We start from the raw sequence: 25,793 nt of genomic DNA, 5'->3' as shown, positions 1-25,793 counted from the left end.
ACCAAAAGGTGGGGTTTTTTTTTTTTCTTTTTTTCCCTAAGAGAAAGTTGACAGAGACTAGTGGATTGATTACTCAGATGTGCCTCTAAGACATTTAGTTTCTGTTATTATGTCCCCTGGTATCAGTGAAAATTTTTAAATTGAGATCCAGGAATCTATCCAGAACTTGACAGCTTATGATAAATGAGAGGTTTAAAAAAGTGGAATCAGTGGAGATTACGATTTTTAAAGAAAGATTCATTGCTCTCAATTTCTGGAGATACCTTAAATCTTTGGCTCTTTACTATTTAGTAGTCCTGGAAAAAAGCTTTTTTAAAAAAAAAAAATTGCATGTGCAGCACTGAGCTTGAAAAATTTAAAGCCATTGCTTTTGACATTTTCTTGAGAGCAATGTTTGAGGAAAAATCACTCTTACCTATTACTGCATATCTACTCTGAAACCTCAGGAAACTTTTTCCAAAGTGAGTATCAGAATACAAGTAATATAGAAAACTTAACTACCTCAAATTCCAATCTTACATATACCTATTTTTCAAAATTTCTGAACTCAAGAAATTCTAGTTCCTCATTCTGAAGAAATGCAAATGATCCTACAAAAGCTCATTATTAAAAATGAGTTGAGTTTGCAAAACAAAACATTCACCCAAAAGGCTGGTCTAGAAAACTGATTTGCTATAGTGGGTGGTACTTCTAATGGTCCATTCCTAACGTGATTGTTGTGACCAGTGAGGGACAGAAGGGAGGCTGGCACAAAAAAATATGAGGCAAAGTTCCTTATTTTAAAAATTGGAGGAAAATATACAAAAAAATCTTAAAGAACACAAGGTATGAGTAAGTTCCAAGAGTTCATTTTGATCTACTATCAGGTATCCCAACTAGAGATTTCTGGCTTTCATGATTATAACTTATAAAATACAGCTGCAAAAGTCAATCCAAAAGCTGTAGGTAACTCAGTACATCGTTACTGCAAAGAAGTCATTTGAAGGAGTTCCTACCTCTAGATTTGGCTGGTAAGGAGGATTTCAAGATCATCACAACCTCATCTGTTTTCTTTCTATGGAAAGTCTAATACTGAGTCATGAAAATGCAATTTATTAAGCATAGGTAATAGTACTTGAAAATTATTTCCAAAAAATACTGGTCATAACCCACCATTTAGAACTCTGACAACAGTTTTAAGTGGAAGTCCATGCAAAGAGATGTTTATCAACCTTCAAAATCTGTTTTTATAATAAAAAAACTATTTTTGTGAAACTAGCTTTTTCAAATGAATTATCCTTTAAATCTAAAGTTTGATATTACATCCTGTACTGGGGTTGAATAGTGTCCCCTAAAATTCATATCATTACCTCAGAATATGACCTTATTTGAAAATAGGGTCTTGGGACTTCCCTGGCGGCGCAGCGGTTAAGAACCTGCCTGCCAATGCAGGGGACACGGGTTCGAGCCCTGGTCCGGGAAGATCCCACATGCCGCGGAGCAACTAAACCCATGCGCCACAACTACTGAGACTGCGCTCTAGAGCCCGTGAGCCACAACTACTGAGCCCACACTCCACAACTACTGAAGCCCACGTGCCTGGGGTCTGTGCTCTGCAACAAGAGAAGCCACCGCAATGAGAAGCCCGCGCACTGCAACGAAGAGTAGCCCCAGCTCGCCACAACTAGAGTAAAGCCTGCATGCAGCAACAAAGACCCAACGCAGCCAAAGATAAAAAGAAATAAATATATTTTAAAAAAATGAAAATAGTGTCTTAATTTGTAATTAAATTAAGATGAGGTCATATTGGATTACGGTAGGCCCTAAATCTGATGACTAGTGTCTTTATAAGAGAAAAGTAAGAGAGATGTGGATACAGAGACACACAAGGGAAAAAAACCATGTGATAATGGACAGAGGCACAGACTGACCTGATGCAGCCACAAGCCTAGGAACACCAAGGATTGCTAGCAACTACCAGAAGCTGGGAGAGAGACACAAAACAGATTTTCCTAAGAGCAGTCAAAAGAAACCAACCCTGCTGACACCCTAATTTTGGACTTCTCGACTCAAGAACTGTACGAGAATAAATTTCTGTTGTCTTCAGTCACTCATTTTGTGGTACTTTGTTATGGTAGCCCTAGAAAACTAATATACATATTGTTCCAATGGAATTTCCATCTTAATAATACCTATTTTAGGAGGCATTTCACCATCACAACAGTGTAGATAGATAGCACACCTTTGCAAAATCAAAGTCAGCTCTTTAGGAATAACAGAAATCAAAATAGCGACCCGAATGACATTTTTAAAAAAATAAATTTGTTTATTTTTGGCTGCATTGGGTCTTCTTTGCTGTGTGTGGGCTTTCTCTAGTTGCAGTGAGCAGGGGCTACTCTTTGTTGCGGTGCACGGGCTTCTCATTGCAGTGGCTTATCTTGTTCCCAAGCACAGGCTCTAAGCCGGTGGACTTCAGTAGTTGTGGCTCGCGGGCTCCAGACGCGCAGGCTCAGTAGTTGTGGCGCACGGGCTTAGTTGCTCGGCAGCATGTGGGATCCTCCCGGACCAGGGCTCGAACCTGTGTCCCCTGCCTTGGCAGGCAGATTCTTAACCACCGTGCCACCAGGGAAGACTCCCGAATGACATTTGATATACCATTTGATAGACGTAAGGGCAACGCAACATAGATGCCTTGCACAATGGTATGACTTTTGCAAACTATTAGGCAGATTCTTAACCACCGTGCCACCAGGGAAGACTCCCGAATGACATTTGATATACCATTTGATAGACGTAAGGGCAACGCAACATAGATGCCTTGCACAATGGTATGACTTTTGCAAACTATTACCATGTTAGATCAAGAAACAATGTTGTTTCCAAGAAAATCTGAAGCAAGATGATATGAATGTTCTTGTCATATCAGATTCTGAAGAGAAGTTTCTTTGTAAAACTCCATGAAGATCCACAATGAACATCAACCACAAATTAAAGATGCAGTGGGCTCTACTGGTTCTATCATAGCTGAAACACTTAAAGCAGTTATCACATTTTAAAATATTCCAGTCTGATGGAAGGTCTTTTCACTAAGCAAGAGTGGATTTAAAAAGCGACTCACTCCGTTTATCAGGTTTCTTGCCATGTGTACATACAAGCTGCATTTCTGCCCTTCTCCCCACATTAGGGACCACTAAACCCTAACCTGCAGATTCAGCATCACGCCAGGCTCTGGGCCCCAGGATTACGAGAAACCTTAAGAAACTAGTTTAGCAGCTCAGCATCAAGTTAGTCTCGCTGCTGCTGCTCCCATTCTGATGCCTGACTTGCACTTCAGCAATACTTCTATCCGAATGTTAATAATCAAACTCTGTTAATCTCTTAGCCACTCCACTCACTCTAAAGCAGCCTAAATTCCTTTCTTGTTTTTCTATCAGGTAACTCCAAATACTTTCAGAATTGAAGATCTATGCCTGAACCCTCTTTCCCAGGTCTCAGTCTTAGACCCTTCTATCAGTTTCTACCGTTCCCTAAGGTAACCTGATGGCTCACACCCTGGCTTACAGTAGGGGATTTCTGATGCCATGCAAACTTCCCTGGTATTAATTCCCCATCTAGGCTTCTACCAATTGCCACCCTTTGCCAAAACACCCTGTTCCTATGCACTGCCTACAGGCCAGGGATTGAAACCTACTGTCCAACCTCCCTGACAGTCCATACACCTGGGCTTTTTCCTACTGCCTGTTGCTAGGAATCTGCCCTGTCCTCAAGGGTCTGCCTGGATTCCAAATCTTTGTCAGGCATTCAGCCACTCCGACTCTGTTAATGACACCATCCTTCTTAGTAATTTAGCTTTCGTGTTTTTCTATTAAACAAATTACATCAGAATTTTTTAAAACACAATTTTTGATGAAAGTATGTTTTTATGGGGAGAGAGGGTTAATGGCCAGTAGTCAACATTTCCTGAGCATCTACTATTACCTAACATTGTTTTAAGAAGGCAGCATGTTTTAACTCATCTAATCCTCATAATAACCTTAGACAGGTAGGTGCTATTACCATACTCATTTTACAGACAAAGAACCAGCATACAGAAGTTACGTGTACAAGGTCACATACCAATATGTGTGCAGCTATGATATAAATTCAAGTAGATGGGCTCCAGAACGAGTTCTTAACCACTACACTATATTGCATCTCTGCCTTCTACTACCCTATCCCCATCCCTAAACTCCAATGATGTTTTCAAATTTTAAGTCATTTCAAATTTATACCTGTTAAGATCCTCCAGTAAATGTTTCCAACTCCTCCCCTACCCAGCCCCAAATCTAAGTCCCCACCTCTAATATGAACTCTTTGACAAGATATATGGTTTTTTGTTTGTTTGTTTGTTTGTTTTTGCGGTACGCGGGCCTCTCACTGCTGTGGCCTCTCCCGTTGCGGAGCACAGGTTCCGGACGCACAGGCTCAGCGGCCACGGCTCACGGGCCCAGCCGCTCCGCAGCATGTGGGATCTTCCCAGACCGGGGCACGAACCCGTGTCCCCTGCATCGGCAGGCGGATTCTCAACCACTGCGCCACCAGGGAAGCCCAAGATATATGTTTTCATGCACTGTATTTTCTTATGATGAAGTTTACCTGAATGTAAAAGCATGAAGTACAGGGTGTGACACTCAGGAATTTGATGATTAAACCAATAATAAATAAGTAAAATCCCCTGGTCATTCATCAAATTTCATCTTCTATAAAGTGTAATCTAAATTACAACTATAATTGTGAGCTTTAGAAAGAGGTGAGGGGAGTCCTCTGGATCCTACTATCTAGATTATATATGCCCCATTATTTCATCTACAACTGTGTTGGACATTTACTGCCATATAGGTTTGTCGATTCATTTAAAGAGGTCTAGGCTCTGACCTGGTATAAAATAAGATTTAGCCTTGCAAAGTAGGCCTAGTCAATATGAATAAGAATCCTGAAAATGTGTGCAGACATTTCGATATTTTATGACAATTCACATAAGAGAAACGAGATCGAGATTCTTTTCTGACATGAATAGTGAGGAGACTGAAGATGATGGGAAGATAAAGAGACAACCACCCAAGCCTCTAATCCACAGCTGGAAACTGGTCTTAATAAAAAGTAAAAAAATATCTGAAAGAAGACATAAAAAGGCTAACTGTCCAATTCATGGGAAAAGAGAAAGCATTAAAATAACTCATCGTTTAATTTATGGAGGAAAGTTTATCAAAAACAGCAGGCTGAAAAATACCTTTGTAAGAATAACAGAGAAACAAAACATTTATAAGTCCATATAACAACTCTTCCAAGAAATAAATACTGCCTTCCTTAATATTATCTAATTACAGCCAAAAGAGGAATAGCATCTCTAGAATTTAAAGGTGTTAGAGCTTAATAGGATATAAGGTATTATTACATCTAGTACTACCCCCTCATTTCTCCATATGAAGAAACAGGTCCCAGGAGAGAATCTGACTTGCCCAATCCCTCAATTTATCTTACTCAAGATTTTTCATATTATCTAGAACAGCGTATGATACATAGAATGTAGATCATATGATCTATCAATGTAAGAAAAGATTTAAATATGAACTACATTTAAGAAATTCCTTTAACTAAAGGTTTTGGCAATAAACTAATTTCAAAAGCTACTGTACATTAAATAAAATGTTAACTTTCATGAAAAAGGAAAATCACCTAATGCCTCAAGTACCGGTTTCTTGATTTTAAGGGGTTTGTAGGTATGCATTCAGGGTTAAAAACACACAAAACAAATTTTCTTGATGTGTGCTTTCATAAGAATTGAGAGTCATTTATACCATTTTAAAATAATGAGAACACTTCTCTGTTAAGCTTTCATGGTAATTCACTAGAGAGAGTAAATTTTATGACTCAGCTTTTTGTGCTCACTCACATGCCTGAATGGTCCACTGAAATTGCTTGTTATATTTTAAATTCAGGCCTGGAGTAGGATTCTTGTTTCTCTGAGGCTCACAAAGACTAGACTCACAGCTTAGTTCTACAGTGCCTATTTAGCTGGACTTAAAGCCTATATCAAGTAGTTTATTGTCAAAATAAAAAGCAATCTTCATGGAGCTTAGTAACTTAAGTAGCTCTCCAGAGTTTGGTAAATATTTTGTGTCTACTTTTTATCTCTATTGTCAAGGAAGGGTTCTATAGAGTGGTGAAGTACTATTTTACACATCTAAGAGGTACTATGGATACTATAATCCTTCAGGTTCATGGTTACAACTGAGAAGCACAAAGCCACCTACCATAATTTTCCAAACACACAATTTTCTTAGTCATTCCCAAGTTTGTTTGTTTGTTTGTTTGTTTTTTAAGCATCCTGGAGTCCCATTTTAATCAGGCTGAGGTTTTTTAAAATTCAGGCTCCGAAAATAGCATGGAAAAGGCTTTTAAGTATACCCCACAGATTGAGAGGAAAATGATGACCCTCCTAATAAACAAAAGCCATTTCTCTAACTAATGCTTTGCTCACCTTATTTCTCACACACTTGGACTGTTTCCCCTGCTCACCTCCACCCATTCAAATCTTCCACACTTTGTGGTGTGTTCAAAAACCAACTCCTTCCACGATGGCTTCCCGATCTCCTCTATCAGAATTAGCACCCCCCCAACCCCCGCTTAGTGTTCCCAAAGCACTTTGTCAGAGTCTGAGTTGCTTTTGAATTATTTGAGTATGTCTTTCTGCCCCAGTAACTGGGCCAACATCTTTTTCCTTTCTTCACTGTCTACTAACAGTTATACTCAATAAGGGTTTATTAAACTGAGTGAGGTGAGTAGGGCTATTGACTCATAATATCCCATTCTCTAGTCTTAGAGTAAACTAGGGCAGAGAATCTACAGCAACTCTTGAAAAGTGGGCTAATCATGGTTTGATCAGAATGGCCAGCTATCCAAGATGGTTGAGGTAATGAAAAAGTAACCACAGGGGCTTCCCTGGTGGCGCAGTGGTTGCGCGTCCGCCTGCCGATGCAGGGAAACCGGGTTCGCGCCCCGGTCTGGGAGGATCCCACATGCCGCGGAGCGGCTGGGCCCGTGAGCCATGGCCGCTGGGCCTGCGCGTCCGGAGCCTGTGCTCCGCAACGGGAGAGGCCACAACAGTGAGAGGTCCGCGTACAGCAAAAAAAAAAAAAAAAAAAAAGTAACCACAAAAAAGTATGAAGGTATAAAAAGAGCAATTAAAAAAAAACTATACCTACTGCTGTGTTCTGAGACCAGAAACAAATGGTGCTACAAAATGTCATCTTAAAATAACCAAAAAACTACTTATCCAGTCAATCAGTAAACACTAATACAGCTGTTGGGTAAAGAGTATAAAGAGATATAAAGCACGGATCTAGGTTCTGCCCTTAAAGACTTCCCAGTTTTAACTACTGAGAACTAAAATTCTCTACTAAAATTCTCTATTGACCTCATGGAAAGAAAACTGATAATAAAAACCAGTTTATGGGACTTCCCTGGTGGCACAGTGGTTAAGAATCTGCCTGCGGGGCTTCCCTGGTGGCGCAGTGGTTGAGAGTCCACCTGCCGATGCAGGGGACACGGGTTCGTGCCCCGGTCCGGGAGGATCCCACATGCCGCGGAGCAACTAAGCCCATGCGCCACAACTACTGAGCCTGCGCTCTAGAGCCCGCGAGCCACAACTACTGAGCCCACATGCCACAACTACTGAAGCCCGCGCACCTAGAGCCCATGCTCCTCAACAAGAGAAGCCACTGCAATGAGAAACCCACGCGCCCCAACAAAGAGTAGCCCCCGCTCTCTTTCCCCGCCGCAACTAGGGAAAGCCCGTGAACAGCAACCAAGACCCAACACAGCCATAAATAAATAAATAAAAATTTTTAAAAACCCAGTTTATGACAAATGCCAAATGAAAGATAAATATAAGATATCCAAGAGTTGTTGAGGATTGCTGATAAACAGAATTATGGATTAACATAGTAAGGGAAGATTTCAATGAAGAGGTAAGGTCTGAGTTTCACGATGTATAAAATAAGGTAGTTTGAAATAGATGACCTCTGTCTGGGCTTACCTTCCAAATCTGAAATTTTATTGTAGTCTTATCACATAATTATATCAATAATAGTGACTTGCTATTAACGAACCACCCCCTGAATAGAGTTTTCTTCTTAATCATTATGAAAGTAACAGCTTTTAAAAAGCTGTCAGTCCTCAAGTAAGCAGTATTATCAAATCATTTTAAATATAAATATCCAAAACTGAATGTGATATATCTCACAAGAAGGTTTGGTATTTTGTAAGAGAACTTGAGTTGGAGGCTTTTTTTCTTTATACCAGTTTCTTGGTGTGGCTTCCAAAATTCAAAACAGGCTTTTAAGTGCACACTTTTTCATACCCAAAAGTTGTATTTGAAATCATTTAAATTATTCTTGTCTCTCTGTGGATAGGAAGTGAATAGAGTAAACCTGCAAAAGTTCATCACCACTATTAAAGCACTTTTTTCTTTGTTCTTTTTGACTGTCATGGCTTTTGTACCCAGCAGTTACTGATGATCAAATGTATTCTGAAGCTCGGCCAAAGTTTTTTTTTTTTCTTTCTTTTTTTTTTAGGGCAACACTCAAAACAAAGCAAATATTGGCTTAGTTATGACACTTGTTGTTCTAATACATTAATAGCCTATTGTCTACTGTGGTTGTCTCAACAAGATAATACATTGAAAAACAGCGTTTCCTGATAGGAAGTGAATTCCCACTGTGTGTCACAGGACCCTAGCCAAAAGCTGGGCTCTAAAGGAGAAAAAGCAGTCCCTTCTGAGATTGCATACATAACAGACCAGAGTAATGATTAGACTTTTTCTTCCCTCTTGTTTAAAAAGGCTTTCTGCTTCAGCTCAAACTACAGTCTATTTGACTGATTTTGCTATCAAAGGACGGTTTTTCTAAAATGGTTTCAAATATTTTAGACAAAGTTTGTTCAACATCCTGTAGGCAGCAGTATCCTGCATATTTCTGACTCTAGAGAATTTCCTTAGTCGTAAATGCCACAATGGATAAGGTAACACGACAAAGATGATATTGGGATGTGTCATAAAGACACAGTGTGACCATTTTCAAGGTTAGTTTCATACAAGCAATTGTTTAAGCCATTATAATATACGAGGTACAATAACTTCAATGGTAGGCAAAAATTGGGGCTCAATTAATCCACACATCACAAATGTGTTTATTTCATTTAGAATTTGATTAGTGAGAAACTGATGTCACTAGCAGATCCACACACAGAAGAGTAACTGGCACTGCCCTAACAAGACATTAGTACCCCTTTTTAAATACTGAAAATGTACTTTTTTTCCAACTATTTTCACAGACTCAAACTTGGAGAATTTCTCTGCCCAGTTCCACTTACCAGTGGATATTGGAAAACTCCAACAATAGAAGAACTAAGAACAGTTGTCATTTTGGTACATTCCAGTGAGACTGTCTCTGTCATCTAGGTACTCCCACCTTTTAATGCAGTGCTTGCCTCTTAGAAGGTCCTCAATACATTTTGCTAAACTGAACTAGGTCAAACAATTGATATGAAAATTAACACAGAATTCTAGCATTATTTGGATAACAAAAAATCTCTCGGGTTTTAGGGAAGTGTACTTATTCAAGGTATGTCAAGCTTTCTGATAAGAAGCTAGGGTCACCGGCATGAAAACACACAGACTCCCCTACCTCCAGGCCAAGAAAATGTCTTTTTATCTTCCTGTTGTTCAAACGATGAATTCTTATTCCATTTTGCTTTCAGGACAGCTGTCATTTGATGGAATTATAAGAATAAAATTGTGAAACAGGTAATGTTAAACATCCTGCATGTGATGCAGCAAAAATTCCTGCTTCGGTTACTTTATAACTTTGCTGTGTAACTTGATAACTTTGCTGGCAGGATGGTAGCGCACAGTTTACCTCTAAGGCTGCTTCCTCAGCACCAAGTCAGAAAACTTTAGCTATGTCAAGCTACATCAATTTTAGCATTCAGTGAAACAGAGAGATGGATTAGAGGGCTAGAATGTGAAAACAATTTAAACAAGGGGACTGAAGCCAAGTTTCAAAGCCCTCAGGATTAACTCTGAATGGCTGGATTCATTGAAAATTACAAAGATCCATTTTAAAAACAAACATCACTTCAGAATCTTCTCCTCAAGTATTCAAGCTTGATAAAAAGATTTGCTTTTACTTCTGGAATGGATTTGATACTTTTGAAAGTGATTTTTTAGAAAAGGAGAGTTTATGTAAAATATAGTATAATATTCAACTTCTCTCTCTCTCGCTCTCTTTTTTTTTTTTCACATTCTTAAACTTTCAAATAGCTTAGGCCATATGGCAGGTCAAACAAATTACAGACCACACAATATACACAAAAGATGTTTTTAATTTAAATAACAGAAACTTCATACAATTTGGGTTATATAGCTTAAGTCAATATTAAAAAAATACTATGTAACTATTATAGCTGGAAGGGACATTAAAACTCATCTATTCCAATCTTTCATTTTATACTCAATAGATGGTAAAACTGAGGATCAAGGGGGTTAAGTGACAGGCTCACAATCTCACACTCCAATTACCAGACTTTGAACCCAATGTTATTTCATTAATCTGCTGAAAAATGACTCCTAGGGCAGTCTTACCCACTCATGAATGGCTGGGACAGTGGGGCCTACTTTTGGTGTTCTAGCCAGAGGAAGAGAAGCTGGTGAGGGGTTTTTCCATTTCCACACAGCACTATCACCCCTTTCCAATAGCACCTGGGTTCTGGGTTCTGTCCCAAGATGGAGGTAGGAGAGAAGGCTGATAGCCTAAGTATATCTGATGGGGAGAAAGGGAACAACTTGGAAATAATCCAGATACCTATCAAAAGATGAATGATTAAATAAATTATAGTATACCCATCCATACACTGAAGTACCATACAACCATTAAAAAGAATGAGGCAGATACATAATGGTGTGTGTAGTATAATTTTATTTGTATTTTTAAAAAAGATGTCCACTCATATTCACAGAAATTTTCCAGAAAAATAGAGAAGAAACTCCCCACTGGGGCACAGCGTTCAAAGATTAGGGTAAGAAAGAGACGTTTTGTCATATGCCCTTTATATTGTTTCATCTTTTTACCATGTGCATTTTTTAAGTTATAAAATTAATACTTTTTAGAAGTACATTAAAGCAGAGAAGGGAACTTCTCTAGAGCCTTGGGAAAACTCTGAGGAAGACAAAGATGGGGGTCTATCAAGGGTAATTTGATACTCTGTATGTAATCTACGTGACACACAGTTTATTTCTCTAGAAAAGACATCCTAACCCTTTTCATGTCACGTTAGTTTTCACTAATACAGTGTGCATAAATAAAATTTGTATAGCATACTGGAGTAAAGAGGAGGGGGTTTGGGGGCAGCTATATAATAGGGCTAAGTAAAAAAACCCACTCCAATTTCTCTATATTACATAATTATTACAAGAAAAAAATACGATAGAGTATTATTAGATATTAGCTATTGACTTTCTACAAAATTTCCAAATAAAAATCTATCTAGAAAATCTTCTAATTTCAGTATTTAACAGCAAACTAGTTGGCAAGCTTTGCTCTGGAGCAACTATAAAAGTCTAGGAGTAACCATATTCTCCTAGAGTTCAAACGGACAGTAGAGGTCATCTAGCTCAGTGGATTGAAACACATTTTAAAAAAATAAATCAGAACAGAAAATACAGCAGTGTTTTTTGCACTGTTAAGAGAAATTTATTTTAGAGATTAAGTGGTGTGTATGTGGTACATGTATTGGGTCGTGATGCAAAGAAAAAAAAAAATTGAAGGCCACTTACCCAAGGCTATACAACTAATAATTGTACACTGAGTATAATAGGCAATGTTTAATAAATGTCTACACAACACCTGTGGCAAGAGGTTCACCTAGTTCCTGCTTGAAAATTTATTTTCTTGTTGAGGACAGCAGGTATATACTAACTCTACTGCTCAGATATTAAACAGTAAATTTCCAAAATTTCTGATATACACAATTTATTTGAAGCAAAGCTTTAGTTTTCAGGTCATTTGTAAGAATGATTCCGGGTTAACATCTAAACATTTTTTCCTCAAATCTAATACATTCCCTTTAGCATCTCTGGAATAGGCATGAGTCTTTTACCAAGAAAATTAGGGTATTCTAAGCTGGAAAAGGTCTTAGAGAGCTAACCCAAATTTCTAATTTTACAGGTGAAGAAACTAGTGTCCAAAGTAAAAGCCTCTTAATTCCCAGGCTAGTGCTTTTTTCTATGATATCAGGCTTTTACTTTATTCTTATATCCTTGTGATGTTAGAAAACAGCTAAACACATTACTACTACCAAAGAGTAGTAATTCAGCCAAGAGGAAGGTGAAGCAAGGAAATGCTAGGAAGTTTAAGTCCAGAAAGGATGACACAATGCCACCCCTGCAAGCTTTACAGAAATCTGCCGTTTTCAACCCACAGCTTTAGATTTCAACTAAGGCAAATGATTCAACTTGCTTGTACTGAATGGGTGTGTTTGCCCCACAAGGGGACACAAGGAACACGCAAGAGAGGAAGACAACAGTACAGACATCACAAAGCACAACTTCTCTCCCAACGTGTCCACTTTGATCAGTGCATAATTAAACACTTCACAGGCATTTAAAACCCAACTACAAAGAGAACTCCAATATGTGAGAAGAAAGGTTAGACCCCATTTGCAAAGAAATATTGCTGAATGTGGACCTCACTGAATAACAATCAATCTCCTATAGTTCAACTTACCGTTCATGTCACAAACTCTAGAAAGAACACAGAGGCACAGACAAGGCACAGAGCAGAACTTTGGGCTGCAGCCTTCCCCAACTCCTCTGACAAATACCCAACAGCAGGAGGACAAAGCATCATTATGACAGAAATAAAGGCTCTTTAGATGCTGCCTTTTTTTAATTCAATGAACCCACTCTTACACACAGAGTTCATGCCACGATGTCTCGAAATACAGTATTGCCAGATTACGCTATTAATGAGTCCAGTAAATTCAGTGCAATATTTTTAAGCATTTTTATCTTAAATAATTAGCACATTTGAGAGACTACCAGTATTTTCCTTAAACAGTCAATGTCATCCCCCAAACAATTAAGAACAATTCAGTAAACAGTTCAAGGGAGGTAAAAAGCAAACTAACAGGAAAAAATTTAATTGAGTGATAAAGCCACAGGCTCCTCCCCGAGAAGAATATTGCACATTGCTAGCGGCTGGCACAAAATTAACCATCTATCTTATCTCTGCTTCCCCCTAAGCTGTGAGCCATCGGTATTACAATAGACAATTTTGTACTTACTTATTAAAAAGGATGGAAGCTGCCGCACATATCTTAAGCTGGTTTTTGTGTGGCAATTCTGATGCAGTGCTGCCCTAAAAATGAACTTTGTTTTAAACAGTGAGATATCCACACAGTGCGGTTAGAGCAGGGGTGGAGCCCACTCTAGGGGAAACAACACACCCAGGCCGCCTTCAGTGAGTGCAAACGGCACGTTAATGTTGCCACAACGTTTCTCAGTGCCTCGGAGTCAAAATTAATTGGGTTAAACCCTCTTCATAGAAATGGGGGGAAAGTTCAGCTTTCCTGCCATGGAATGAAATATAGACAGTTCTTTTTCGTGAGGAAAGTAAAGATAAAATGCAAGGTAGATCACGCAGCTCAGCCAACATAGTGTTAGGTGGAAGTGTACTACGGTAAAGGAAGTCCAACCATGCCCACTGCTCAGTTTAGCAACAGCAGCTTCTGCATATCTCAAGGTGTCAGCAACACTGCTCTAGAACTTGACTTTGGCCTAGGTGGCCAAGACAGGGGACCTGAACATTATCAAGCATTGCCTATTCTTCTCTACCAATGCTCTAGTTCTCCTGGCAATACAGAAACAATAAAAGCATTTTCTTATCAACTAATTAGCAAGAATTGCCTTCAAAAATAAGGGATTTGACTGATGCTTTAATATTGAAATAAACACATAAAAGGGGAAATTATTTTGATGAAAATCATTAATATGAATACTATGCTTTAAAAAATTTGCAATCACCCACTTTTGCAAATAATTCCATAAGTTTTGATTTTTAATTTTTTTCTGATTTATTTCCAAATAAGATATTCAGGAGGATGTATACGTACTGTCTAAAAATCTTTAATAGCGTTTAAAATTTCAGTTATTGAAACTATTATTAAACATCCAATTATTGTTCAAAATGATTTTAATCAATACTATTTTCTGTATGCACGTTCAGAGACGCACCAACAGTTACTTTTAACTGAACTCCTATAACCCATGAAATAAAAAAATAGGTTTCTCAGTAGAATACCCAAGCATGTAAAAAATGAGCTATATAATCATTTACATAGAATTTAAAACAAACAATGGAAATAGCTTTGGGAGAAGACCAGGAAAATATTTTTAATGATACATGTTTTCACATTACCCTCTCCAACTGCTACTCCCTCACACTGGAACAATAATATCAGTCTGGAGTATTGAATATTTCAATATTTTGAGAGATGGCCTAGAACAAACACCCTCTTTCAGGATCCTGCAGGTAGGTGCTGACTGATTTCGTTTGTTGTTGGATTATGAGGTCACTCTTGCCATGGTAAATTAACCCATTCCAAAATCCTTTCATAGTCCAAGTGCCTGATATAATGATTTTTTCATCCATATATATAATTATGAATTGCCTGCTGCCATCCCTTGCTCTTCCCCACCTAACCCCCAAACTGAACAACTCAAAGGTAGCAGTTGGATATTACATTTGAAGAATCCCATCTTGATACTTTCTGGATTTGCACTGCTGGAAATGTCTGTTTTCAAGTCAAACTTCACTTTCACAGCTGCAAAGGAAATGACAAGAGAAGAAAAACACAGCCAATACATATCAGCAATTAATTCCATCCACAACTGCCCAGCTGTTTGTGCATGGAAGAATCAGTCTGTTTCCTTTTGGGGCTTTCACCACTGAAAATTGATACTGCATATTCAGAGACACAAGCTGTTTGTAACATGTCAGGAATGTGCACAAGATCACACAGAGTTGAAGAGACAAAATGAAATCCAGATCTAGTTTTCTTGGGACTTGCCAGTATTATTTCACAGCTAAGAAAGAAAAGAAAAAGAAACCATAAAAACACCTCAATCACAGAGAGAGGAAAATACACACAAAAAAATTATCCTGTCTGAATATCACTCTACCAATAAGGAGGAAAAATCTGCCAGTGACATCAGATTTAGTATCAAGAACCGACACTCTGATTTATTGGCATAGACAAGGTGTGACATTGCTCGGAATCCACATGCCCCTAGTACACTAAATCCAGCCAATACTTTCTGGACTACACAGCTGCTTGCCCAATGTGTAGTTAGTCCTCAAAACAAAATCCTTATAAACGTGAAAGTTGTTGGGAACCAATGCTTTCACCAGTCATGCAGAAAAGCAAGTTTTTCTTGGTTAGTTCAGACATTATTTGGCACCTACAAATACCTGCCCGTTTCAGGGATTCAGGTAAATTTACAGATCCAATCTTCTAGTGTAACAGTCAAGTAATCAAATTTCTCCTTTCCTCTCCCATTCAGTTTTGTGGGTTTTAAATAAAAATACTCTCTACTGAGTGCCAGAGACTCATGTGCAACTCAAGAAGTATTCTATCCCCTTCTCTCCCTGCACTCCAACTCCAATTTTATCTCAAAATGTCTGTTTCACTTAAGTCTTGTAAAATGTCATTTTGTTACATTGTACTTTCAAATATACAGTGAGTCAAATAACTTGTGTTTTCAGTATGTAAAATGACTTGTGGTTAATTATTGTCATGAAAGTTAGAGAAAAGAAAAAGATGCCATTTTTAGAACAAAATAATTCAAAACATATTTAAGCTATTTTACTGTTTTTTAAAATATGAAACTAGGTATCCCATGATTGAATTCATTGTTCTAAGCACCTCCCCTCTCTCCTTTTGCTGCACAAGAGTTCATGTACTCCTAATGCCAGTATATTTTCAAGCACAACTTGGATGGCACACTCTATTTGGGCACCACCAGGGGATAGGGCTTAAACAGTGAAAAGAAGAAAAGCTCTCTGCTCCAAGTATGAGAGAGACATTCTGTAATCTTCAGAATGAAGATGCTCTCAAGTGCCAGAACTCAAACCAGCACAATGAGAAGCTGTCTCCAACTAAAGTGCTGTGAAAGCACGAAGTGTGATTTGTTAAAGAAGTAGAAGGCATCTCAAACAAGTGGTAGACTGAAAACAAAGCACAAAACCAAAAAAGGGTTTTTTCCTTAACAAACACCATCTGATTGAGGATATATCTGGGGTAGGAAAGGGGAGGAGAAGCAAAGTTTAACCTTTGGCTGATGGTGACACTAACTTATAGAAATATGGTATAACTATTAGTGACTCAAACAGCCACAGAGACGAGCTTTGCTTGGCAAACTTCAGCTCTGTGGGACACAGACTAGTTTGAAATGTCTAAGGGAACTTCCCCACCTACAAGGTTGGCTGAGGAAAGAAAAGGTCTCTCTGAGCTGTTGAAATCAGGTCACTTAAACTCATGATAGTCTAACTAGAGCCTTGGGTAGCATTAACAAAGACCATTCAGGAGAGGAGGCTGGAGATACGAAATTGTCAGCTCATATTTAAAGTGATTTTTTCCCTCAATAATTTATTATGATAATATTTAATACTAATATATATGGATTTACTATTTTATTCTTAAAAATTTTACATATACAGCAAATTTGAAAGAATTTTACAGTAAGCACCATGTATGCATTAGCTGGATTCTATCATTAACACTGTACTATACTTATTTTATCACATATCTCTTCAACTACCCATTCCTCTTTCCATCCGTTAATCTATCTCACCTTTCGTGCATTTAAAGTAAATTACAAGCATTAGTATACTTCCCCCAAATACTTCAGCATACATATCATTACCTAGAGTTCAGTATTTGCTTAGTGCTTTTTTCTTTTATGTAAAACGTACATACAATGAAATACAGAAATGTAAGTGTACACTTGTATAACCCCAACTCCTGTCAAGATATAGAACATTACCTTCACCCCAGAAAAGTTCTCTCATGACTCTTTCCCAGGCAATCCCCTTCTCCCACATTCCCAGAGGCGATCACTATTTTGATTTTAAAAGTGATTTTAAACAACTGCAAGTAGTCATGCCTTCGCAACCTGTGCATCAGAACATTCTCCACTACATCACATAACTTATACTTGGCTGAACAAAATGATCAGATATGAACCAAACAGATGGAAGGAGCCAAAGAAGAAATCATAAAGTTAAAAGGAAGTGTAGACTCATCTGCTCCAATTACTCAATTTCTTAGGTGAAGGAAACAAAACTTAGAAAGTTTTGGCTGCCTGTACCAGTCATCCAACTGCTCAGTAATTTATTGGGTGGGCCTAGTCTAAGGCTCTTAGGCAGCAGCTCTACACTTCATTTTAGGGTGAAGAGAACAAACTTTGGAGATAATGCTGGTTCAGAGGAAGAGCTCAACCACTTACAGGCTATACAACTTAAACAAGTTTTTTGTTTTGTTTCTTTTAAATTCCTTTGAGTCTCAGTTTTCTCATCTGCAAAGCAAGGAAAATCTTAATTTATAAAGTTTTATGGATTAAAAGAGATAACATTTGTAAAGTGCCCGGCATACTGTAAGTGATCAAAGGAAGGAAACACAGGAAGTGGAGGGAAAATTGACAGTACGAAGCACAGTTCAAGAATATGCACTTTCACATATTGCTTCTAAGTCCTTGTGCTACCCCGACATTTGCTCTCATTTTGCATATATATGCAAAGAAAAAAACAGCACTGAGGCAAGCTGTTTCTCACATCTAAAAAAAAAACAAAGGCTACTCCTTTTCTGTTTGCCTTTATGACAGAACTGGAGTGGTGGGGGGAGAGAAGCACAGACTTTTGACTTCATAGTGACTATATGTACCTTATATCCTTACCTGTCTTTGTATAAACAGCTCCCTTTGCCTGGACTGATCTTCCTTTTATCCACCAAATGAGAAGGTCCAGTTAAAATCTAACGTACTTTCCTGATCTACTCAGAACAAATTTAAAGCTCCTTCATCTGCGTTTCCATAATGCTTTAAATAACAGCATTACAGAACTCCTCATCCCAGCTGGCTGCTTCCATGTGTTTCCCCTACTTGAATGGGAGCACCTCTGTATCCCAAAGCCTAGCACAGAGCTTAGCACACTGAAACCATTCATAAGTATCTGCTGAATGGATATGCCTGGGTAAATCGGTATTCGGTTATGGTCAAAGTAGCAAAACAACTAAGTCTGAACACTCACCAAAAAAGGAAAGCAAAGTGCCAGAAAAATGGGGGGCAGGGAGATGATCACAGGGCATATAAAAAGGCATGAAATTTAGAAAAGATTAAAAGCCAACTGTGTGTAAACTTTTGTGTTCTCAAAGAAGTGACTGCCACTAAGCAGCTGAAGTGCCACTGGAATAATTCAGTGTGCTGTGTGCTTTATATACTTATCCCATGCACCACCCACGACAACCCTATCAGGCAGTACTATTACGCTCCTTTTATAGATGAGAATACTGAGACTCAAGGAGGTTAAGCAAATAAGGTCACACAACTAGTGGCAACGGAGATAAAAAGCAGAGCAGTGATGTTTCATTACATGTCATTTTCATATTAGGCCTATTTCACACACCGCGTGGGGAGGCTCTGCATTAAAGAAGACCCAAACAGCTGAGGGGCCACCAAATAGTACAAGAGATTCAACAGAGGGAGCAAAATTCAACGGCAGGAAAAAAAGGCCTAGACAAAAAACAAACCAAAGCTGAGGTGATAAGAGGTGTGTGACTTCTACGCAGGAGTTATCTTCACAGAACAGTTCGCAGCCCGGAGTTATGAAACATAAGCCAGAGATGGCCCTAGAACACGTAGGAGTGCAAAAGAGTAGCTCTTACTCTCGGCATGGTTTTTTTCCCCAAACTAATTGTTCTCAGAAGTGATAATACAACATGGATAACTCCTGAGAAAAATGCTGACCATGGTGTTCATGCTTCAGAAGATAATGAGAGCCTCGCCAAGTTGATGAAATGAACTCTTGTCTGCAGGCATCTCTGGCTACATTCTGTAGTTTCTCCTTTAGGAATACCTGGTTTTGCCTCCCTTGCAAAAATGGATTTATGAAGGAAAGCTTCCTAGAAGCCTCCACCTTGAAGTTTAAAGCCTCAAGCCCCACAGCCGTCTGGCTTACCTCCAACATAGCACTCATTTCACTGGCTCACAATTGGCTGTTCACGGATATAGTTCTCACATGTGCTGTGAGCACCTGTAAGGCAGGGTCCCTCAGGACCTAGCACAGGGCAAGTTCAAAAAATATTATGGATGGTAAATGAATACTGTCCTTTGCCTATTTAATATTTGATAGATGGTTATCTGTCAAAAGAGGTAATACAGGATTTAAAGAGGAAGCAATTATAAAAAAGTCATATTACAGAAAAGGTTGGGGATAACTGAGACTTGGTTAATGTTCAAAACAGGTCTTTTTTTCTGGATTAAAAAGAAATGTATTCAACATAACATACAATGATTGGCGAGTTAAGTCTAATGGAGCTGAGGCTGAAATTCAGTAAAACATTGGGTCTAAAGATTAGGCATGATCCCGATTTAAAACAAAAATTAACCAAACTAGTGAACTTATATTGTATCTGAAGGTTGCCAAACTCCAAGTGGAAAAAAATTTGACTTTGACTCAACTATGGCATAATACTTCCCAAAACAATGCATTTCATTAACCACCTCTCAAAAGATGGCAAAGACTACACGAAAAGAAAAAAAAAAACAAACCACAGAAAAAAGTGAAGAATATTTACGTGTTATTAAAAAACAGAACAGAAAACATGCAAAAAATAAAATGTAATATGGCCATGCAACATATGAAACATTCATGACACATGCAATTTCTTGTTAAAAGTATTACTTTTGTTTTGATCTGTACCATCTAAGGGTATGGGACTATGCAGCCATTTTTTAACTGTTGCTTTTTCTAAATATGAGGAAAAAACTCTTTAGTTGTAAAAATATGTGTCATATTTCAAATGACTTACCCAGTAAAAAAAGACATACCAAATTTTTTTTTTTTTTAATCTTGGGGAATTTAAGTATTCTCTTCCTTCCAGATTCAAGTACTTAGCTTCAAAGACTGCTGATAAGATAGGTAGGAGGCCAAGCTGACAAATCACAGGATGTACAAGACTAACAATCTTACTTCTCCAAGATCAAGCTCTGGAGCAGGGGTGTAGCGTCCGTGGCCTGTTGGCAACCGGGCCGCACAGCAGGGGGTGAGCGGTGGGCGAGTGAGCAAAGCTTCATCTGCTGTTCCCCATCTCTGGCATTACTGCCTGAATCATCCCCCTCCCCCAACCCCGCGGTCCGTGGAAAAACTGTCTTCCAGGAAACCAGTCCCTGGTGCCAAAAATGTTGGGGACTGCTGCTCTAGAGCACATGCTGCCCATCCATGACAAGAACCACATCCCATCCTCTAAAACTAAAACAGCTTTGAGTCCCCAGATCCTATCATAAGCTCTTTCCAAGACAGGGCAAGACACAGGTTTAGGAATTTTCTCCCCATCTTCACTCCAATTCCTCAATGCCTCAGTGAAAGTATCCATGGATGGTTGGTAGATTTGCCAACTTTCTATTTCCTCAGGCAAACTGACAGCATGATAGGAGGTTTAATTAAAATAAAAACAAACACAAAAACAAAAGTAGCCTATAAACACATCTCTTCTTTGCATCTGGAGACACTTCAGTTTACTGCAGCATACTCCCTGCCCCCAAATATTACTAAAGTTGGAGAATATAAACTTGTTCTGTGCCAAATCTATACTATACTGATTTTAATCTACTCTGATTTTAGATTTTAAAAAATTATCTTTAAATTCTAATTTGGTTAGTCAATTCATCAACTAATTTCTCTACTTTTCTGCTTAAATTCATTTATTCTTTGAACAACAACTCACTCAACACCTATCATGTGCTACAACTGAGGAGGTGGTACAGTTGGAGAATGCAAGACATGAATGAGACATGATCCCTGATTCTAAAATACTAGCAACTTAGTGGGTTCGGGGATGAAGAAGGGAGACACAGTTTCTTAAAAATTTATATAGTACACTGTATTATTATAGATGTATTACAAACTCAGAAAGGAGCCAATATGAAAGATTCCTGAGAAGTTACACTGGAGTCTGGTCTTAAAAGGATGAGTAGGTAAGAGGGGTGGGGGGCAGACAGATTGCAAAGCAGCATACTTAATAAACCTGTCCTTTATCACACGGTTTTACTTTAAATAAAAGTATTACAGATTGCCATTAATACAAAAAGGAAATCAAAATTGTCACCAGTTAACAGCTTAACAGTGGTTCGTATAATTTAAGCTAGAGGAACCCTACAATCTACTAGCAAACCATACAGTTTTGTACCATGTGCTTTTGCTTTCACTCTAATCTTCTGACTTGCGTGCTAAGAAAAGAAACTCAAAAGCCATTTATATCCTTCCTTGGAACAATGCTTGTTCTTACACTGCACTAACCAATGACTTAGAAATAATTAAGACCAACAATCTTGAAGCCAGTCCAACTGCAATCTGCCACCTAACATCATGAAAGGAGGCTTAAGAATGCCCTAGGTTAACACAAAGGTCAGTAAACAAAGACTTGGTCAACCTGACACAGATATACCACACCCTAAGAGCTCAAAGCCTTAATGGTATGAAGCATAAAGCATGGTTGATTCAATGGGAGGGGCTAGGAAAAAAAAAAGAAAAACACAACTGATCACAAGCATTGTGCTTGTAAGGCACCTAAATGCTCAAGTTCACTGGCCCAGAAAGATGCTGATACATACGAGAAAGATTACTTTCCTGGATTGGAAAATTTGGCTAATCTGATGAAAGGTGAAAAGAATGTCCTGTTAAATGGCTGAGAATAGACCACCCATTTTGGTCAAGTTACTATTGATGTGAAAATGCCGTAAAGTTAAAATTTAAGATATGTTTCCACATCAAAGTACACATAAGTAACAAATCTCCCATTTTTATGGAGAATATTATGAAGATCATTTACAATGCACACTATATGACAACCTGAGTGAAAAAAATCTAAAACAGAAAAATTAAAGTAGGATTACTTATATTATGTGACTTCCTTATTCTAAAGATTCCTTTGCCAGGTTCTTTTAAATAGTAATCTCCCCTGCATTTAATATATTATATTAGGATAGAGCCAATTTTTTAGAGCACATATTTTACATAAAGCAAGCACTATCTGTACTTTATATTCATGAATTCACACATATAATACCTAAGCTCTGACAAAAAAGAAAAAAAAGACCTCCTGCAAAATGTTTGAACTGAGAGGTTTAATCTTAGTGTAGGAATTTCTCAATGAAACATGTATCTTTGGACAGTGTGTAAGTAACCTCCTCAAAATATTTAGAGAAAAGGGGAAAAAAAAAAACCTTATGAGAACTGCTCTTGAGCCTTTGAGAAGGGAGGTGACGAGAGCAGTATAAAAACTGGGTGGAAGAGGAAAAAGGAGGAGCTAAGACAGATGAAGAGACAACTAAGGAGCCAAGAGATAAGGAGGATCATGTAACTGGCACAGCAGTCCTCTGAGGCCGGCACACCCACATGGAGCTATGCGCCTTATTTCAAGGGGGTGGAACACTGAGCAAGTGAACGATTTTGGTTTTGTTTAACTGAAAGGTTGAGCAATCCTACAAATGGGAGAAGGAAAAAGGGGTGTTTTTCTAATATAGTAAAAGTTTGGATATAATAAATGGCTATCATTTTTAAAACTATTAAACAAAAAAGAGAAGTAAAAACCTTATATATGAAAATGAAAAATTGAGACCTTTGAGGAAAAACACTATAAAGTCCATATAAATCCAGGGCCACGTCATTTATTGACTGTCATGATAAAGCTTTTTATCCTGTGGACTACACCATCCTTCAAACAACAAGATGCCGGCAAAGTATTCTGACAAGAATTTGGGGGGATGTGGATCAGTGTAGTTTTTCTTCAATCCAACTTTTGATTTGGCAGCTTATAGAAACAATTCTCAATGGCTGAGTTTTAAAAACTTACTCCAAGATAAGCAGGACTGTGACTCCAGTGGGCTATTTCCAAGTTGCCAAGCCATTAATCTAAAACAGCTCTCGAGTCCTTTAAACTGATTCCTGCTGGTCCAATATAATAAATGACATGATGTTTTAAATAAAAAGGGGAGAGGGAGGGGAAAAAGAAGGTCCAAACAGTACCTTTGGAGTTGCTGTTAAGTTAAAAAAAAAACAACAAAAAAACACTGGAAGTGGGAAGCAATAAGATAATACACATTTACTACTATATTTTTCAATCATGTGGCTAGAAATTACAGAAGGGATTTTGGATAGGCCTTCTACCAGAAGCAAATTACTTTCTTCAATTTAAAGTTTAACAGCTGTTTATTACATTTGCTACACTCTCAGAAATGAAAGCTGAAAACAACCCCCCCCATAAGAGACAGTTCAAGCTTTTTGCAGATGATTTACTACGTTAATCACATCTCTTCATTCGTCTAGGCATTAATGAATACCTTCCTACAGGAATTGGAAAAGGGATACTGTATAGTCAAGTGTTTGCCTTTGTCATGACACAAAGGATGTACCTGATAAACCAATTAAGCCATCAGTGCACCTAGACCAGTGTTTTTAGTACAGTCAGAACAGAGCAACCAGCTGCAGCTTTAGCATTCTGAATCGTTGGTTTAACAACAAAAATTTGTAGATAGGGCTCAAAGGAGCAAACCTCTCTCAATATAAAGTCATTACATAGATCATACCACTATTAAGAAATACTCATGGAAATACTCTTTTATTTCAGTAATTTCAAAAAAACTAGACATTTAATTACATCACAAAGCAATATAAACAGCTTAAAACTTATGAAAGAATTCCTAATCATAGTCAATCAATTTACCAGAGTAAATTGGATCAAAAGGAAAAAGCAGAAGTTGCCTAGTCTTCTGAAAATGATGTTACGAAGAAAAAACTGCTAAATTAGAAATCTGGTTTTCTTCAAGTCACAACTTACAGGGGTAGACAGAAAGAGAGTTCTTTCCAGAAAGTAGGGAGTTGTTATTAGACCTCCCTGCCACCACCCTCCCCTCAAAAGTCAGAATCCTGAAGGGTAATACCCTCAGTTAAAAGGTAGACCAAAAAAAAAAAAAAAAAAAAAAAAAAAAAAAAAAAAAATCTGTCCACAAAAGAGGGAATTTAACACACACACACACACACACACACATACACACACACACCAAAAAGCCTTATCTGTCTTCTCCAGAGCACTTAGTGGGAGAAGAAAAACCTCTCTTGAGAATCTGTAACAACAGGTCTATCATCCCAAGAACTCGGGATTTGAATTTACACACCATCATGGTCCACAAAGCCCCACGCCAAGAGAATAACCTGAAGTGGTCTTACACCCCCACCAGACACTGGCGAAAAGGAAACAGACATATTTGGAGAAAGGTGCTCTCAAAAGTGGGCCACCTAAGGATTCCCACAGATAAAATCCTGCCAAGTTCAAAATTCAGAATTACAAAGCACATGCGTAAACAAACCACAATAAACAAAAGTCAGCAGAAACAACAGAATAGATTTGACACCTCCCCCATGCCCAGAACTGCAGACAAAAGAATATTGAGACATAGACTGTAAAATGAGTATTTTTACCATGTTCAAAATCCTTAAAGATGGAATTAGAAGCATGAGAAAGAAACAAGATGTTATAAAGACCAGTAGATTTGAAAAACTACTGAATAATTGAAAAAAACGTAATGAATGGAACAAACAGTAGACTAGACCCAAGTGGAAAGAGAATAAGCTGGAATACAGATTTGAAAAAACTAGCCAGACTGAAGCACAGAGAGACGGAATATGTAAAAGAGAGGCTAAGAAACATAGAAAATAAAGAAGTCCAACGTACTGGAATTCCTAAAGAGGAAATAGGACAGAGGTCATGTTCGAGGAGATCGTGCCTGCAAGTTTTCCACAGCTATCCAGAGACAAATCATCTGTAAAGGACTGACAATTAGATTTGCAGTAGACGTCAAAAGAAAAAATAAATATACGTTGTGAGACAGAAATAATATTTACAAAGCGCTGAGAGAAGATAACTGTCAGTCTAGAACTGCATATCGAACAAAACTATCAAGAGTAATAAAATAAAACACTGTCACACTAACGTGTGCGATAAGCTCATTAAAGGAACTTTCAAAGGATTAATCTCAGAAAGAAATTAAAACTGGAAGGAAGAGCTGAGATGGAAGAAGGAGTGAGGGAAGAAATTGGTAAGCAAGTGGGTAATTTCAAAAATGTTATATAAAACAATTCCAACAACAAATGTTGGGGGTTAAAAACAAGAAAGAACTAAAACTCCATCACATAAGATTGGAATGGAGAATAAGAGTTAAACTGTTTTAAGATCCTTATATTGGTCAGAAGGGGAGAGAGAGCTATTACCTTTGTCTAGAATATTTTCAAAACCACTAAAATCAGTACTAATAAAACATGACACCCTAATTCTGCCTATTAGTAAAAGATCTGAACAGGCACTTCACAAAAGAGAGTATCTAAATGACCAATAAATACATAAAGAAGTGCCCAACATCATTAGTCATCAGGGAAATACAAATTAGA

The 25,793-nt window shown here is 38.0% G+C and overlaps 1 protein-coding gene across 9 annotated transcripts in view; it reads right to left on the bottom strand.

Annotated features, from left to right (window-relative positions):
• ADD3 (adducin 3) overlaps positions 1 to 25,793 on the bottom strand; it is a 125,434-nt gene that overhangs the window by 43,602 nt on the left and 56,039 nt on the right. The window contains exon 1 of one of the 9 annotated variants that reach the window (XM_028481152.2): positions 13,360 to 13,901. The exons of 7 other annotated variants lie outside the window; for them this stretch is intronic. The gene's annotated coding sequence lies outside the window, so the exon portion shown is untranslated. Of the gene's footprint in view, positions 1 to 13,359; positions 13,902 to 25,793 lie in introns of those variants that run through there. One more of the 9 variants, XM_007115929.4, reaches the window with a different exon arrangement.

This window comes from Physeter macrocephalus, chromosome 20 (assembly GCF_002837175.3).
Source record: "Physeter macrocephalus isolate SW-GA chromosome 20, ASM283717v5, whole genome shotgun sequence".
Lineage (NCBI taxonomy): Eukaryota > Metazoa > Chordata > Mammalia > Artiodactyla > Physeteridae > Physeter > Physeter macrocephalus.
This window is presented reverse-complemented; position numbering and strand designations above follow the sequence as displayed.